Here is a 17,662-nt window from a genome sequence, read left to right as displayed (position 1 = left end):
TAATCTATCTTAGCCTTTTACTGAGATTCCCTGTATTCAGCAATTTGGTTAGCTTAACTTCACATGATACCAAGAAATGGCTGAGTGGGTTTGTAAAAGCTTTGATTACTGATTGACACACCAGCTGTAGTTCAGAAGACCTGCATTCCAGAGTTAAGTTCCTGGTCAAGCTGTTCCAGTGCAGCTAAAGCTCTGGTGGCTGCCTAACAATATGGAAAATTGATCAGTTATCTCTTAGCTACAAAAAAAACAAATTCCCTTCAGAAACTACCACCTATCTATTCTGATCCCATTTTCCAGTTTTGTTTTAGATTCCCTACAGTGCGGAAACACACCATTTGGCCCAACAAGTCCACACCGACCCTCCAAAGAGTAATCCACCTATACCTATTTCTCTACACTTATCCCTGACTAATGCATCTAACACTACGGGCAGTGTAAAACCAAATCTCAATCTCAGGATATTGGATAGGCCATTTATGATGGCAATGAGGAAATATTTCTTCACTAAGAGGGTGGTTAACGTGTGGAATTTGCTACTGCAAAAAAAATTTAGATATTCAGGACACTAATGAATGTGGAGAGAGTGTGCAAATATATGTTGAGGTAGAGGGTCAGCCATAAAGATATTGAATGGTGAAGCAGGTTTGAAGGGCCAAAGAGTGTTCTGCTGCTTCTAGTTTCTGTATTTCTGTTTCGGCCCCAGGACATGACTGCACCAAAAGGGTAGTGTCAAAGCTCAATTATCTTCATAAAGTTAGAAATAGGGAAGTCTGTTGATGATGAAGGTTTTAGACCATAGAACATAAAGTACAACACAGAACAGGCCTTTTGACCCACGATGTTGTGTCGAGGATTAATCCTAATGCAAAATAAAATCACTTAACCAAAGCACCCCTCAACTCACTGCTATCTATGTGCATGTCCAGCAGTTGCTTAAATGTCCCTAATGACTCTGCTTCCACCACCACCACTGGCAACGCATTCCATGAATTCACAACTCTCTGCTTAAAGAACCTTCCTTCTTGTATCTTAAAACTGTGACCCCTCATACCAGTCAATCCTGCCCTGGGGAAAAGTCTTGTGTTTTCTTTGCCATTCCTAGTTTCACAGTTCCTCAAGCAGTCCGCACCCACGCCAATCAAGAACTGAACAGATTTGGACTGATAAATGGGCATAAAATTGATAATCACACAACATCAGGTTATAGTCCACCAGGTTTAATTGGAAGCACACTAGCTTTCGGAGTGCTGCTCCTTCATCACCACAACAAGGAGTAGTGCTCTGAAAATTAGTGCTTCCAAATAAACCTGCTGGACTATAACCTGACGTTGTGTTATTTTTAACTTTGTACAGCCCAGTCCAACACCGGCTTCTCAAATCATGATAAAATTGATGTTCCTCTTCTGCTAGGCAATGACACCATTTCTTTCCAGCTACTTTGCCTGAATTTAAAGCCGTGCCATTACTGAATCCTCTCCATTGAGCTGTGGAGGGAGGGGTTGCTATCGTCTAGAAACTGATTAAACCAGCAAATGAATAATATGGTTGCAAAAAAATGTCAAGGATTGGAAGTTCTGTGGCAAGTATCTTGCCTTTTTACTCCCCAGAATCTTCCCTTTGAAACTCGAACTCTGACACCTCGAGGATATGGGTGGCATTCAGACGTTTCTATCCAAACCCCACATAGCTTTCACCTGGAGCTATATCGCCTTTCCTGTTTGTGGGTCATAATTAGAGCAGTTTTTACTCCTGATTAAAGCAGTTAGGATGTGTGATGAATGCTGGTCTTAACAGTAACAATATGAAAGAATTGAAGCACGTGACTAGAGCCTTCACTGGCTATTGAATTGGTAACTGGGAAAACCTTATAATGATAGTTACAAAGGATGAAATCTAAGAAGTATTTTCTAAGCACACTATATATCTTTTTTGAGGTAGAGACAGCAAGATGATCAAAAAGAATTGGACCAAAGTTTGAAAAGTTCAAGGACCAGGAAGAAAAGCAGGGAAAATGGTAAGGGGGTGATGGATCTAGCGTTTCAGTGTCAAGGCATGATCAGTTTGTTAAAGTAGAGATTTGAGACTGTCCAGGGAATCCCTTATGGACTCAGGCCTGTAAGCCTCTCTCTTGGTTCATCCCAGAGATCGCACTCTTTGGTAGTCTGGAATAAAAACCTCTTACAGACAGTTTAGTTTAAATTTAGTCATCCCTTTTATTCACTACAACATAAGTGATGTCTATAAGCTAAACTAACTAGGTTCTAATAACCTAAGAGAGTAGGGTACCAGCTCCTCAAGTGCCCCAGCAGGCTACTCCATTGCACTCGTACGAAGTGGCTTCCTTTTATACAAAAGTTTACAAAACATTGCATGTTCTTAATTAGACAGATAACAGTGAAAGACAATAATTCATAACGAAGAAAAGTTAATTGATAGGTCTGTGTGTGTGTGACTGATCACTCCTACAGGCCTTGAGCTATCCATCAGGTGGGAAAAACAAATCCAGCCAAGTTAGGCATCTGCTGGTGAGTTAAGTTCCTATCAAGAAGTACCAGCCTGAATTAAATGGGAGATGTCATAAGGTAACCTTGCATGGCTTGCTTGTCTGATGTCATTGCTTTACAAAATGGCTCCTTAGCAAGGAGGGCAAACTTTTGATCATAAAATAGCCTCCTGACAGATTGTGTCAGAATCTCTTCAATGTTAGATTTAGAATAATTTTAAGCTGGGAGCAGATTCCTGCTTCTCATCTTAAGCACAGAATCATTCTGTACCTGAGGCTAAAATGTTACTGTAAGGTTGATTTAAAATGATTAATTAGTCTCGAATTAACCATGCCTTCTTTTCAAGTTTGTGATTCAAATTCAAATAAGACACAAGGTCTGATTAGTTAAGAGTTGACTTTGGGGCAGTTGGTAAGGTCTGTAGAGTGGTCTGCAAGAACAGCAAGTAAGTTAAAGCTTCATCAATATTATCTTTTAGAGTTCCTGTTTAATAACTGGTAATGGCTACACAATATCATCACAAAGTCCCAAAATGCAATTAATTTCAATCCATAGCAGATAAGCACTAAGAGTTAATTTTCTACTGGCTCCAACAGCCTCAGCACTAAAATGGTCTCTCTCTCTAGTGTTCTTTTGAACTCTCAATTCAGGGTTCTGTAACAGCAGAGATTTTTTTCTCTCTGTATCTGTCCCACTTGCAAGGGATAATAAGAATCCATTATGATTAACAGCATCTGACTGTTAATTAGAAAGTTTTTGATAGTCCCGAGTTTTGTTTCAGGGTTAGAATCAACACTGTCATTAATTTCACAAGCAAACGGCTGTGAATGTTATCACTTGGTGTCCTGTTCACACAGATTCACCGATGCTAAGGCAAATGTTCGTAATTGCCTTACAGCATCCTGTTATTACTTGGTGAGCCCAGATGTCCCTATCTTCTGTATTCCTTGAGATTGCCCCCTTTTTCTGAGCCTTTTTCTGTCTGTCTATTTTCCGAGTGCGGTAAATGTGTTCTATAATTCAGCATTACATTTTATTCTAAATGTTTAAAGAAAAGTTTTAAGGCTATAGACTCTTTTCAAGTTGAATTCTCTCTTCTGGTGCTACAAATCAATGTGCAGATGGTTACATTTTGTTCTATGTAGTTTGATCCAATTTCTGAATTCAACTTAAGAACGTAAGAATTAGGAGCAGGAGTAGGCCATCTGGCCCTTCGAGCTTGCACTGCCATTCAATAATTATTTTTATGTGTGGTCTACCTCCACTTACCTACCCTCTCTCACCACAACCTTTATTTCCTTTATTGTTTAAAATAAATCTATCTTGGTTTAAAAACATTCAATGAGGAATCCTCAACTACTTCCCTCGGCATGGAATTCCACAGATTCTCAACCCTCTAGGTGAAGAAGGTCCTCCTGAATTTGGACCTAAATCTGCTCTCACTAATTTTGAGGCTATGCCCTCTTGTCCCAGTTTGACCAGCCAGTGAAACATCCTCTCTCCTTCAATTTTATGTATTCCCTTCAAATTTTTGTTTCTGTAAGATTCCCCCCCCCCCAACCCCCATTCCTCATTCTTCTACATTCCAATTAATATAATCCCAGTCTACTCAGTCTCTCCTCAAAGACCAGCCCCCTCAACTCTGGAATCAACCTAGTGAACCTCCTTCTGCACTCCGTCTAGTGCCAGTATATCCTTTAAGTAAGGAGACCAAAACTGCATGCTGTACTCTAGGTGTGGCCTCACCAGCGCCCTTTACAGCTGCAGCATAAACTCCTTGCTTTTAAACTCAATCCCTTTAACAATGAAGAACAAATTCCGTTTGCCTTCTTTAATTACCTGTTGCGCCTGCAAACCAATTTTCTGTGATTCATGGACAAGGTCACCCAGGTCCCTCTGCACTGCAGCACACTACATTTTTTTTGCCATTCAAATAATAGTCCTTTTTCAGTATTATTCCTACCAAAGTTGATGACTTCACATTTATTAACATTGTACTCCCATTTGTCAGACCTTCGTCCACTCACTTAAACTATGTATGTCCGACTGCAATGTTTCACAGTCCTCTGAACACTTTGCTCTACCTTAGTGTCATCCATGAATTTTGACATGCTACACTTGGTCTCTAACTCCAAATCATTTCTGTAAATTGTAAATAAATGGCGTCCAAACACTGACCCCTGAGGCACACCTCTAGTCACTGATCACCAATCAGAAAAGCACTCATTTATCCCAACTCTTTGCTTCCTGTTAGTTAACCAGTCTTCTATCCATGCTAATACATTACCCACGACAAAATGCATCTTTATCTAATGCAGCAGCCTTTTGTGCGGCACCTTGTTGAATGCCTTTTGGAAATCTAGGGGTTAATAGATCTAGATGCCATCTATGTGTTTGTTTATGGTGTTGTGGTTGGAGTGCCAGGCCTCTAGGAATTCTCTGGCATGTCTTTGCTTAGCCTGTCCCAGGATAGATGTGTTGTCCCAGTCGAAATGGTGTTTTTTTTTTCATCCGTGTATGGCTATGAGGGAGAGGGGGTCGTGTCTTTTTGTGGCTAGCCGGTGCTCATGTATTCTGGTGGCCAACTTTCTTCCTGTTTGACCTACGTAGTGTTTGTGTCATCCCTTGCATGGAATTTTATAGATGACGTTGGTTTTGTCCATGGGTTGTAATGGGTCTTTTAAGTTTTAGTTTTTGTTTATTTTTTTTTAAATATCAGCTACTAATTTGTTCCTTATTTTCATTGCTTAATATTTTTACCATTTTAATCTACCAGCATGGAGACTTAGTCCTAAATATCAATACTCATCAGCCAATCAACTTACAACTTTTTAAAAATGTCACAGCTAGATTCATGTTCAAACCACCGCTCTTGACTGTCCACAAGTGGCAGTCCTGATCTCTTACTGTCTCTTGTGATTTTGTTTTTATTTATATAACGTGAAGTTCTCTGACTGATTGCGCTCTCATGTGGTTTCATTATGTAAGCACAACATCCAATGAACTTTCAGGTCCTCCTTTCATATATTCTTCTAATTGGCGCTGACTGCTTTCGGGTCCTTTTACCTTCATCTTCTCAACTGCCATGAGTTTACATTGGAGCCAGCTGTTCGGAAGGAAAAATTATCAAGGAGGAAATTTGCCTGACCTTGCCGATTTTTGTCATGTCTGGCATGGATTTTCAGATGACTGAACAGACTGATTCTTTGGAAACATGGAACAGATATGAGATGTTGAGATCTTGAGTCCAGAATTTACTTCCTTTCCATTTCTTCCCTGCTGCAACTTTGCCTCTTCAATGAAGTGTTTGGACTTGTGCCATAGTGCAACTTGATGGCCAAATTCTTGGTACTGCGAATGATTTACGAGCAAGCTCTTCCCAATCATTAATCTTAATGCTGTCCAACACAAGGCTCCATCATAGAAACTTTCCAGTAAACCTTAAGCAAATGATTTTGGCTAAAGAAAAATGTTCAATACGACCCTCAAATTGTAAGATTGCAGAGGAATCCATCTTTGGGTAGAAACACAAAAATTAGGAGCAGGAGGAGACCATTTAGCCTTTCAAGCCTATTCTACCATTCTTTATGTTTATGGCTGATCCTCTGTGTCAAAGCCATATTTGTTCTTGCTCTCCATACCCCTTGATGTCTTGAATATTTAAAACATTATCAATCTCTCTTTTTTGACTCAGTGACCTGTCCTCCACAGCTTTACATGGTAGCGGATTAAACTGGTTGACCACCCACAGAGTGAAGTTTCCTCATCTTAATCCCAAATGAGGCTTTTGTCATCTTAATCCCTACCCCTTATCCTGAGGCTGTGAACCTTGGTTTTAGACTTTCCAAATTGGGGAAACCTCCTCCCTACATCTAGTCTGTAGCACTGTTTAGCATTGTATGCTTTTTCAATCTGATCACTTGATCTTTTAAGTTGAGTGAATACAGGCCCAGTAAAACCAGTCTGTTCTTATACAATAGTCATGCCATTCCTCGTGTCACCCAAATGAACCTTTGCTGCACTTCCTTTCTGGCAAGTGTATCCTCTTTTAGGTAGGCAGATCAAAACTGCACATAGTGCCACCACGTTCCTGTTTCATTGCAGTAAGACAAGCCTACTTGTGAACTCTAATCCTCTTGTTGTGAAGGCCACTGTACAATTTGTCTCTTAATTGCTGCACCTGTTTGTTTTGATTGGTGTACAAAGATACTCTGATCCACACTTTCTAATATGTCACCATTTAAATAAGTCTTTCTTTCTGTTTTCACAACAAAATACATAACATCAAATTTCCCCACATTATACTGTCTCTGCCATTAGTTTCTCCACACATTCAACTTGTTTCAGTCACCCTGAAGCCGCCTTGCATTTCCCTCAACTCTCAATACCGCCTAGTTTTTGGATCATCAAACTTGGGAATATTGATTCAAGTCACTGATGGAATCATGAACAGCTAGACCCAAGCACTGATCCCAGCGGTATATCACATGTGCCATCCAGAAAAAGACCCATTTCTTTCCATACTCTGATTCTATCTTGAAATCTATCACTGAACTGTTAATCCAGAGACCCAGGTAACGTTCTGGGGAGCCAAGTTTGATTCCTGCCATGGCAAGTAGTAGAATTTAAATTCAATAAAAAAAATTTCTGGAATTAAGAGTCTATTGATGACCATGACACCGTTACCGATAGTTGGAAAAAAACATCTGGGTCACTAATGTTGTTTAGGGAAGGAAACTGCCATCCTTACCTGTTTTCCCACATGTGACTCCAGACATACATCAATGTAGTTGATTCTGACCAGTCCTCTGGGTAATTAGGAATGGGCAATAAATGCTGGCCGAGCCAGCGAGGCCCTCATTCCATGAAAGAATTTTTTTTAAAAATCACATTTTCTTCCTTTCTATTCTACTAGTTACATCCTTTAAGCTTAAGTTAAACATTATTCCCTTTTCATAAATCCATGCTGATTTTGTTCATGCTTTTCAAATGTTTAAATGTTCTGTTATCTCCTTTTTTATAACAGACTGCAGCATTTTACTGATGTTAAGTTAACTAGTCTGTAATTCTGTTTTAACTCTCCCTCCTGTTTTTCCAGTGATGGAGTTATTTTTGCCAATATATCTTCGAATCTGCAGAAACTGCTCCAGAGACTACAGAGTTATGGAAGATGGCCACCAATGCATCCATTATTTCCAGGGCATACAGATTATTGGTCTTGGGGACTTGTTAGCCTTTAACCCCATTAGCTTCTCAAACACTACATTTGATTAACAAATACAGATTTCCTTTAAATCCGCCCCCTCACATTTCCCTTGATCTCAAACATTTCTGGAACATTATTTGTGCCCTCTATTATGAAGATAGAACCAAATTGTATTTAGTTTGTCTGCCATTTCTATTTTCTCACATTATAATTTCTGACTGTAAGGAACTTTCATTTCTCTTCAACAATTATTTTGCTCTTCATTTATTTCTGGAACATTGTGCTGTATTTTCCTTCTCTTAACCTTTTTGTCCTCTTTTGCTGAATTCTAAACTGCTAGACCTTAGACTTGCTGCTTTTTCTGGCAATTTTCTCTCTCTCGTCTTTGGATCTAACACTGTCCCTAATTTGTTTAAGTCTTGGTTGAGCCAGTTTTCCTGTTCTTATTGCGCCAAACGGAAGAATAATTGTTGTAATTCATACATAATTGGCTTAAATACTGACCACTGCTAATCCATCGCCAATTCTTTTAGAAAGGTTGCTAATGTATTATGGCTGACCACTTCAAATCCCCTTCCCCCTCCATCAATGGCATTCAAGTCCTGGGCTGCCTCCTCCACCGAATCCAAGCCATCCAATGACTGGAGGAAGACTGTTTCACCTATCATCTTGGGACTCCCCAACTACACGGCATCAACATCAACTTCACTAGTTTCCAAATCTCCTCTCCCCTCCATCCCTGATTCAACTGTCCAACTTGGCACCGTCCTCTTGACCTGTCTATGTTCCTTCCCACCTATCTGCTGCACCTCCACACCAACCTGTCACACTCACCCCTGACCTGCATCCATCTATCGCCTTTCCTCCCATCCCCATCTCTCAGCTTCCTTCCTTTAATCTCTCAGCTTCCTTCCTCCCCACCCCCACATACCTGATGAGGCTTACAGAATCATAGAGATGTACAACACGGAAACAGATCCTTTGGTCCAACTGGTCCATGCCAACCAGATATCCCAACCCAATCTAGTCCCATTTGCCAACACGTAGCCCATATCCTTCTAAACCCTTCCTATTCGTTTACCCATCTAGATGCCTTTTAAATGCTGTGATTGTACCAGCCTTCACCACTTTCTCTGACAGTTCATTCCATATAAGCACCACCCTCTCCATGAAAAAAGTTGCCCCTTAGGTCCCCTTTATGTCTTTCTCATCTTCCCTAAACCTATGCCCTCTAGTTCTGGGCTCCCTTACTCCAGAGTAAAGACCTTGTCTATTTATCCTATCCATGCACTTCATGATTTTATAAACCACACCCTCAGCCTCTGACGCTCCAGGGAAAACAGCCCCAGCCTGTTCAGCCTCTCCCTGTAGCTCAAATCTTCCAACTCTGGCAACATCTTTGTAACTCTTTTCTGAACCCTTTCAAGTTTCACAACACCCTTCTGATAGGAAGGAGGCCAGAATTGCACACAATATTCCAAAATTGGCCTAACCAATATCTTGTACAGCTGCAATATGACCTCCCAACTCCTGCACTCAATGCTCTAACCAATAAAGGAAAGCATACCAAATGCCACCTTCATTATCCTATCTACCTGTGACTCTACTTTTCAAGGAACTACGAACCTGCAATCCAAGGTCTTTTTGTTCAGCAGTACTCCCCAGGACCTTACCATTAAGTGTAAAGTCCTGCTCTGATTTGCTTTTCCAAAATACCTAAAACATCGATTCTCCTGGTGCTTGCATGTTGCCTGACCTCTGTGCTTTTCCAGTACCACCTTTTTCAGCTCTGATCTCCAGCATCTGCAGTCATCATTTTCTCCTCCTCAATGCATTGGTCTTGGTGAATGGCCAGTGTGTGCTTGTGCATTCACTTAATATCATTTTCTTCTATATTATAAATGTGTGGTTGTTTCAGATTTGACATTGTTACAGTTGTCCTAATTGCAAGATGAAAAGCTTTGGGAATAGGTCTCTTTTTAGGAATATTCAAATGTTTTACGCTGAAGTGAACGTCTTAGTATTTCATTGCTTACTTAAAAATTGGTTTTCTTTACTTTCCATTTTAGTCTTATCCAATGTGCAAGTTTGGATTGGGGGAAGGAAAAAAGATTTTCACCATAAAGTGACTTAACTGCATTCTTTTTACGTAATCTATTTTTCTTGGAAACTCTTAGTCGGCAGATTCAACATCTGCTCCTGTTAGATTAGATTAGATTACTTAGTGTGGAAACAGGTCCTTCGGCCCAACAGGTCCACACCTGAAGCGCAACCCACCCATACCCCTACATTTGCCCCTTACCTAACACTACAGGCAGTTTAGCATGGCCAATTCACCTGGCCAGCACATCTTTGGACTGTGGGAGGAAACCGGAGCACCCAGAGGAAATCCACGTATACACGGGGAGAACATGCAAACTTCACACAGTCAGTCGCCTGAGGTGGAAATTGAATCCGGGTCTCTGGCGCTGTGAGACAGCAGTGCTAACCACTGTGCCACCGTGCCACCATCTTAGAGGAGCTCTTTATACTCCTGCCACAGCTCTCGATCTGTATCGCATCCTCACTTTTGCTTCCACTCAGTGCTGCTGCTGTGGATCTTGTTGGGGTGGGATGCTTATTATCCCTTATATTCCTGACCCAACCCCCATGCTTTCTGCTGTAACTTTAATCCTGTTCTTGTTCCCGTCTGTTTCTGTTCCCGTCCCTGCTGTAGGTTTGGAACTTTGGTTTGCCATTCTTTATATTTGTGTCCTTGTTTTGCTGTCACTCCTGCCTTTTCCCCTTATGTTGCTGTCACCTATGCTGCTGGTTTGGTGTCTTGGATTGCCACTCTAGGTCCAAACCTTCTCTCTGACTCTCACTGCCGATGTTGCTCGCCTTATTGAAATAATTGGTGCAATTATTTCTGTAAAATTTGAATTGCCCTTGAAGTAAAATTCTTGCATTTAAAATGAAAGTCAACAAAATAATTCCCACTCTGATCAACCCTTTTTCTGTCTAACATTTCCTGGTTAACTATTCAGGTAAGTTCAATGTTGTATGCCCAGGAAGAACAGCAAGGTTCATTTCCAACGCATCTAGTTTTTATCACCGTGAATATGACCCAATGGCATCAGCATGCCAGCTGTTGAATGTAATGAATAATCTTTCATTTACTTCTGTAAACATCAAGTCTTTCTGTGTTGACAGTGATCAATTTATTGGAGCCATCAAAAACTTTTGATGTCTTAACATGGTTTATTGTTTGATCTAATCTATATGTGGAAGCTAGTTCATGAGTTGAGACAAAAATCTTCCATAATAAATGATTAAGGAGGGACTGGTGAAACAACAGCTGTATAAGAAATACTTGAGATGAAGTTTAAATTCTGGCCAATATGTGTCATTATCCTAAAGTTCAGTTGTTTTTATAGATTATTGAATTAGGAACACCAGGAACTGATTTGGATCAGAAACAATTTTGTTATTAAAATGGTGTAGAAGGCAATGGCTTTGTATGAGAGGAGAAAGTGAGGACTGCAGATGTTGGAGGTCAGAGCTGAAAATGTGTTGCTGGAAAAGCGCAGCAGGTCAGGTAGCATCCAAGAAGCAGGCGAATTGACGTTTCGGGCATGAGCCCTTCTTCAGGAATGAGGAAAGTGTGTCCAGCAGGCTAAGATAAAAGGTAGGGAGGAGGGACTTGGGGGACGGGTGTTGGAAATGGATAGGTGGAAGAAGGTCAAGGTGAGGGTGATAGGCCGCAGTGGGGGTGGGGGCGGAGAGGTCAGGAAGAAGATTGCAGGTTAGGAAGGCGGTGCTGAGTTCGAGGGATTTGACTGAGGCAAGGTTGGGGGAGGGAAATGAGGAAACTAGAGAAATTTGAGTTCATCCCTTGTGGTTGGAGGGTTCCTAGGCGGAAGATGAGGCGCTCTTCCTCCAGCCGTCGTGTTGCTTTGGTCTGGCAATGGAGGAGTCTTTATAATGGCTTTGTAATGCAAAGGTAACGAAAATTGGATCTTGCGTCTCATTGAGTTCTCAGCTCGATTAATAATTTTAATAACTATTTTTATCTGCTAATGGGCAAGCATTGCTGGAAAGGATTTATTACTCTTCGAGAAGCTGGTGCTGAACAGTTTTTTTGAACTGCTGTAATCCAAGTAGGTTAGTTACACCCACAGTGCTGACCACATTTGTGATCATTGGCCCAAGCCTTCTGATCAGTGTCATAACTGCTGCATCCTATACTATCAGTCAGAAACCAACCCAGTTAGCTTGGTTATGTTTGAGAGTCCAACTTCTGATGGAGCAACCAGAAGAACTTACTCAGTGCAGGAAGCCAAGGGACCTTCAAAGAGAATTGGTACAGGAAACCTACCCCAACTTTTCCAACAGTAGGTGCCAAATAATAAGTTTAAGGACACAGTTTGAGTGGGTGAGTGGATGAATTTGTGAATGGATAGGTGCATAAGCCTGAGGTATTTTGAGAAGGGTAGCCAGGAGTTGGGTGGCAGTTGATTTGGGCTGGGGTGGAGTATAGTCCAGTCATGGAGTGGAGCAGTTGGATATTAGAATTAGTGTGATCATTATGCGCAGGTGGGTTCGGATAATTGACTTAGACAATGGATGTTGAGAGGAGTAGCTCTAGTGGGGTGGGGATCAAGGTGAATGTTAGAGGTGGGATTTCTGAAGTTACCCAGGACTGTTCTGTCTTAACATTTCCTGATCAACTAACTATTCAGGTGAATGATGCAGAGCTGCCTGAGGTCTTTGTCTTGAATTCTGAATTGGAGATGCTTATGCAGTATCGTGCAAGCAGGGAACTTGTCCATTGAAAATTCTGGAGAAAGTGAGGTCTGCAGATGCTGGAGATCAGAGCTGAAAATGTGTTGCTGGAAAAGCGCAGCAGGTCAGGCAGCATCCAAGGAACAGGAGGTTCGACGTTTTGGGCATAAGCCCTTCTTCTGGAATTGAAAATTCATACATTTTTGACCATTCCCATAGAGATGAGATGTGAGAAGAATTGGACTATTAAATTAAATATCTTTGAACAGACCCATCTTTGTTCCATAAAATGCACATCCAGTGTACAGAGAATATGTAAGTCGACACTAACTGTGTGAAGTAAAAATATCACTGCCACGAACAGAAGGGTTACTGCTGGATAGTGCCTAATTTACATCAATGTTGCAGCCCAGGCTAAGATCTAATTTTCATTCAACTCACGTGGTGCAAGATTTTGATGTGCCCACCTAGTTCTCCAAAAGAAAGAAGGCCCCTTTTTTTAATTTCTTCTGAAGTCATCATTTTTGCAGACAATATATTAATAAAGGAGTGTATAATATAAAGGAAGTATACTCTTAATCATACCTAAAATAACTAGCACACCAAGACACCTTCACTTTAGCTCTGATGAAGAATCACCTCGATTTGAAACATTAGGTTACCTTATTTCCACGGATGCTGCCTGACCTCCTGTGATCCCAGCAATTGTTGTTTTCAGTTCACATTCCAGCATCTGCAGTAACTTGTTCCTAATAACAACAAACTAACTCGGTTAATGATCTTCCTTAAAAATGCTCAGTGACTATTATTATTTTTAGATATATAAGAAATTGCAAAGTGAGAAAGCAGATGATAGTATAAACTTAGCTTGCATTTACAAGTGAGTGGCCATCTGCTTGAGGGAATTGATAAAATAAAAGCAGAAAATGCTGAAAGTACCCAACAGGTCTGGCAGTAATTAAGATGGCTATAGTTAATCTTTCAGGTGATAATCTTTCATATTATGAAAAAGGACAGGCAACAATTTGGAGTAAAAAGAGTTGACTGGAGGATTTCCATGGATTGAGAATGGTTCTGTTTCAAGTACATTCAAATGACAAATTACCATTTTAAAGTGATCAAACGATGGGCTGTCCTTTGATGGTGCCTGGACCATCTCCTAATTAATCAGTCAGCATTGCCAAAAGAGAGAAAAGGTAGAATAATCTACAAGAGTTGCCAAAAAGATGGAAGAAGTCAAAGATGAAGTGTATGGTGGAAGGATCGAGAAGTAGATAAGGTAGATTCAGGACGATAGACAGATGAATTCAAGATGGCTCCAAATTGTTGTGGTTCTGTTCGCCGAGCTGGAAGTTTTTGCTGCAAACGTTTCGTTCCCTGGCTAGGGAACATCATCAGTGCTATTGGAGCCTCCTGTGAAGCCAGGCTTCACAGGAGGCTCCAATAGCACTGATGATGTTCCCTAGCCAGGGAACGAAACGTTTGCAGCAAACACTTCCAGCTCGGCGAACAGAACCACAACAACGGACACCCGAGCTACAAATCTTCAACCAGACTTTAAATGGCTCCAAATGGCTATGATTTAGAATGTACTGCCTGAATTAACTTGTAGATTCCAAATGAAATTGGATAGGCTCCTCAAAAGCAAAAAAAAATAAGGGTGGTAGAGAAAGGAAACAAGATTAACTGAATTGCCTTTGCAGCAATCCAGCAGCAACTCTGGGCAAAAGGCTACTTTCTGAGCTATGACTATTCTAGGATTTTGTGCTTAGTCTGTGTATTTTCACTGTAGAGTTGTATGTTAGCCAGATGTAGCAATTGATCAATTTTTACTTGATCTTAATCAGCATACGACAACTCCAATTTCTTTTTAACAAGTCTCTCAAATTTGCACTGACATTCCGAGTTCCCACTGTGAAGTTTGAGTGTTCAATCTATGATAAAATCAACTCTCATCTTCCCAATAGTTTAGGAAATTTACGTGTTTTTGGAATCCAGGCTTGCTGCTGACTCCATAGGGAGCATAAAATGAACATTCCTTCTTTTACATCTATAATCTGTGAACATAGAGTCTCAGTGCAAAATTAGTTTTGGTACATATCAAGACTTTTTTAATTTAAGGAACAGTGAATTCTGACTAATCATTTGTTCTGACAGAACCGTAGTTCATAAGGCTTGTAAATTTATTCACGAGCCCTTTGTCCTAAAATGCTGCTGGCTTTGAACACGACTTTGAAACAAATGTGAGCTTCTAAAATTGTATAGTGTTTAAGAATCAACTTGATGATGATTCCAATTCGCATTGCATTGACCAGGTATTCTTAATCATTAATTGCTGGAAAAGTAGCATCTGTGGAGAGAAATCAGTTAACATTTCAGGACAAGTGACCCTTCCTCGAGCTGATGGTAGCTAGGAAAACGTTGGCTTATAATTTCTTCTATTTCTTTGGTCTCTATCCTGCCTGTCCTTTACCCCTTACCTCATCTGGAAATGCTTCAAAAGCAATTAAGCAATAATTTGAAATGCCTTTAAATTAGGACTCATAAGTGAACAGTGAAGTCCCACAAATAGCTGTGAAACTAGGCCATTTTTGATTGATGTTAGTTGAGGGCAGAGAAACACTTCTATTCTTCTCTTTGAACAGTACTGGAGTATCTTGCATGTTTGCCAAAGGGTACAGTTGTGGTCTCATTTTAATGTTTCATCCAGAAGATGCAACTTCTGACAATAATGGACTCCCTCAGGACTATGCTGAGGATTTGCACATATATGGTGTCTTGAAGCCTTCAGGTGATTTTAAATCACCTCACAGTAAAAAGAGTTGCTATTGAAATGTGGTTATTGTTATTCCGTAGGCAGAGATTTAGAGTTTGAATTGGACAGTGATGAGAGAACCAGTTTTTGATGTTTAAGGCAAATAATAGAACAGAGAATTTGTTAAGGACTGTTTCCTTAACTTACTCAACTAGTTTAAAACAATTGAAATTCAAACAGGTTATTAAATAGAAATGGTCGAGCTGTAATTACTTCCCACTGGTCAAAAGCTACGAATCAATTTGATTTAATTTTAACAAATGACAGGTTCTACATCTATGATGACAACAGTTGCCCCAAAATTAGGATTGTGATTTTAAAGAGAGTGCATTTGTAGACAAGTAGTAAATAGAGCAGATTGATTTTGTTGTAAAGGTCACTGCTTAATCTCAAGCCTGGTTAATGTGGCCACCTGTTTGGTTGTCCTCAACTCAAAGAGCAGGCAACTTTGCCTGAAGCATGTTTGAAGACATGTAAAATATCTGGCTGAGAGTCTAAAAGTATTTATATGAAGAGGTGGGTATGATCCAGCAACATAAAACTATTTTATGTTTTACTATTTTTCACGTTTCATTCATTCTTGTTCTTCTTGATGCATTCACGGGACGAGGGTGTTGCTGTTAGACTGCATTTGTTACCCACTCCTTAGTGTCCAGAGGGGCCAGTTAAGAATCAAGCGTATTGCTCTGGGTTAGGGGTTACATATTGGCCAGGCCAGGTAAGGATAGCAGTTTCCTTCCCTCGAGGACATTAGTGAATCAGATGGGTTTTTGCGACGATCAACAACGGAATCATGGTCATCATTAGATTCTTAATTCCAGATATTTATTGAATTCAAATTTTGCCAGCTGCTGTGGCAGGTTTTGGGCCCGGGTCCCCAGAATATTATCTGGGTCTCCGAATTGACAGTCCAGAACTGATACCCCAAGGCCATCGCCACCCCAAGGTTGTTTAATTAATTACTAGCTACAAACTAAAGAGCTTTGCAGAGTTATACGCTTCATAACAAACATGTTCCTATAGAAGCCTTGAATACATAGAGCCTGTGCCAGTGATAAATGTATTGGAGCCAATGTCAAACTATAGAATTTTTAAAATTTGAATATATTCATAATTTAATTTTGCATTTCTGTGTTGTAATAATATTTTTGTGTTGTTGTAATTTTCTTTCAAAATTTCATCAGTCCTAGAAGTGAAACCTTTAAAATTATTTAGTCCAAAAGTTTGTAGATAATTTTCTGAAATTCACGTACAAATGTGTGGAAAAGACCAGCATGTTTACCACACCTGTCCTTTCATGCCTGCACACAGTTCCAGTCCCCATCTTTAACATTGCCAGGAATCTACTGAGAAAGTGTGCAGAGAAAGTGGAAAGCATGGGTTAATTTATGAGAAGATTGCAAAAAATGTTTTATTTGAGAAGGTGGGCCAATAAGCTCAAAGAGGCAATTAGAACTGGTGAAGGTTATTTCCAATAATACAGGAACTGGAGTATTCAGCATCTTGAGCTGCTTTTTTTTTGCTTTCTGTTGGACCTTCATTGCTGATCTGTAACTGAACTTGATAGTTTCATTTTAGCTTTTGTAACTCTTGATAGATATTTATTACAAAGATACCAAACTCCATTTTGAAATTAATTGTCTTATCCTCAACAGGCATCTTTTTTTTTGGCAATACTCCTTATATGAAGGATTACATTCTGGCATTCTCCCTGAATGACCAAGGTATAATTTTAAGGTTGTTCTGCACAACCCACCAGGGGAAGTATGATAGGTACTGAGAAACTATCAAATACTCCAATCGTCTGCAACATTTCTGGACACGTCTTGTAACAGATGCTGTTTGTTGGAATTGCTGAATCTTTCTGATCATTGCTGACTCTAGTATTGCAGAAGCTACAAGCTTAGTCTTTGGAGCTGATATTAAAATTTTAATGTGCTTAGCTCCCAATAACGTTATGGTGATGCTGTTCTGCAGGGAAGAAGGTCATTTTGATTATGACTGCTGAATGAAAAAGGGGGGAAAAAGTTTTGCTTGCTCTATCTTGGCCTTGTAATTTACTGTTCTTTAGATGCCTATCCAAATACTTTTCAAATGCAATGATGGTTTCTGCCTTTGCCACCCTTTCTGGCAATGAGTTCCACACCCTCTTAATTGTCTTCATGAAAATTGTTTTTTTTCCAACTCTGTTCTAATCCTTCTACCTTTTATTTCAAATCTGTTCTCCTGATCATTGACTTGTCTAAGGGATATTCCTTTCCACTGTAGGCCCTTGTTAGTTTTAGATATGTTAGTTCATTCTGCTCAGCTGCTTTATTCAAAAGAAAGCAATCCAGCCTTTCCTCATGGCTAAAAATCTCACACTATACA

General features: G+C 40.1%; 1 protein-coding gene and 1 long non-coding RNA gene across 6 annotated transcripts in view; one reads left to right on the top strand and one right to left on the bottom strand.

Moving 5' to 3' along the window:
• naf1 (nuclear assembly factor 1 homolog (S. cerevisiae)) overlaps nucleotides 1-17,662 on the top strand; it is a 231,342-nt gene that overhangs the window by 65,473 nt on the left and 148,207 nt on the right. The window lies entirely within an intron of this gene.
• The window catches only part of LOC132816981 (uncharacterized), an 81,891-nt gene that overhangs the window by 57,685 nt on the left and 6,544 nt on the right, over nucleotides 1-17,662 (bottom strand). The window contains exon 3 of the long non-coding RNA XR_009644831.1: nucleotides 13,140-13,226. This is a non-coding gene — a long non-coding RNA (uncharacterized LOC132816981). The remainder of the gene's footprint in view (nucleotides 1-13,139; nucleotides 13,227-17,662) is intronic.

Source organism: Hemiscyllium ocellatum, chromosome 1 (genome assembly GCF_020745735.1).
Source record: "Hemiscyllium ocellatum isolate sHemOce1 chromosome 1, sHemOce1.pat.X.cur, whole genome shotgun sequence".
Lineage (NCBI taxonomy): Eukaryota > Metazoa > Chordata > Chondrichthyes > Orectolobiformes > Hemiscylliidae > Hemiscyllium > Hemiscyllium ocellatum.
The sequence above is the reverse complement of the archived record's forward strand: the minus strand, read 5'-3'. Positions and strand labels throughout refer to the sequence as shown.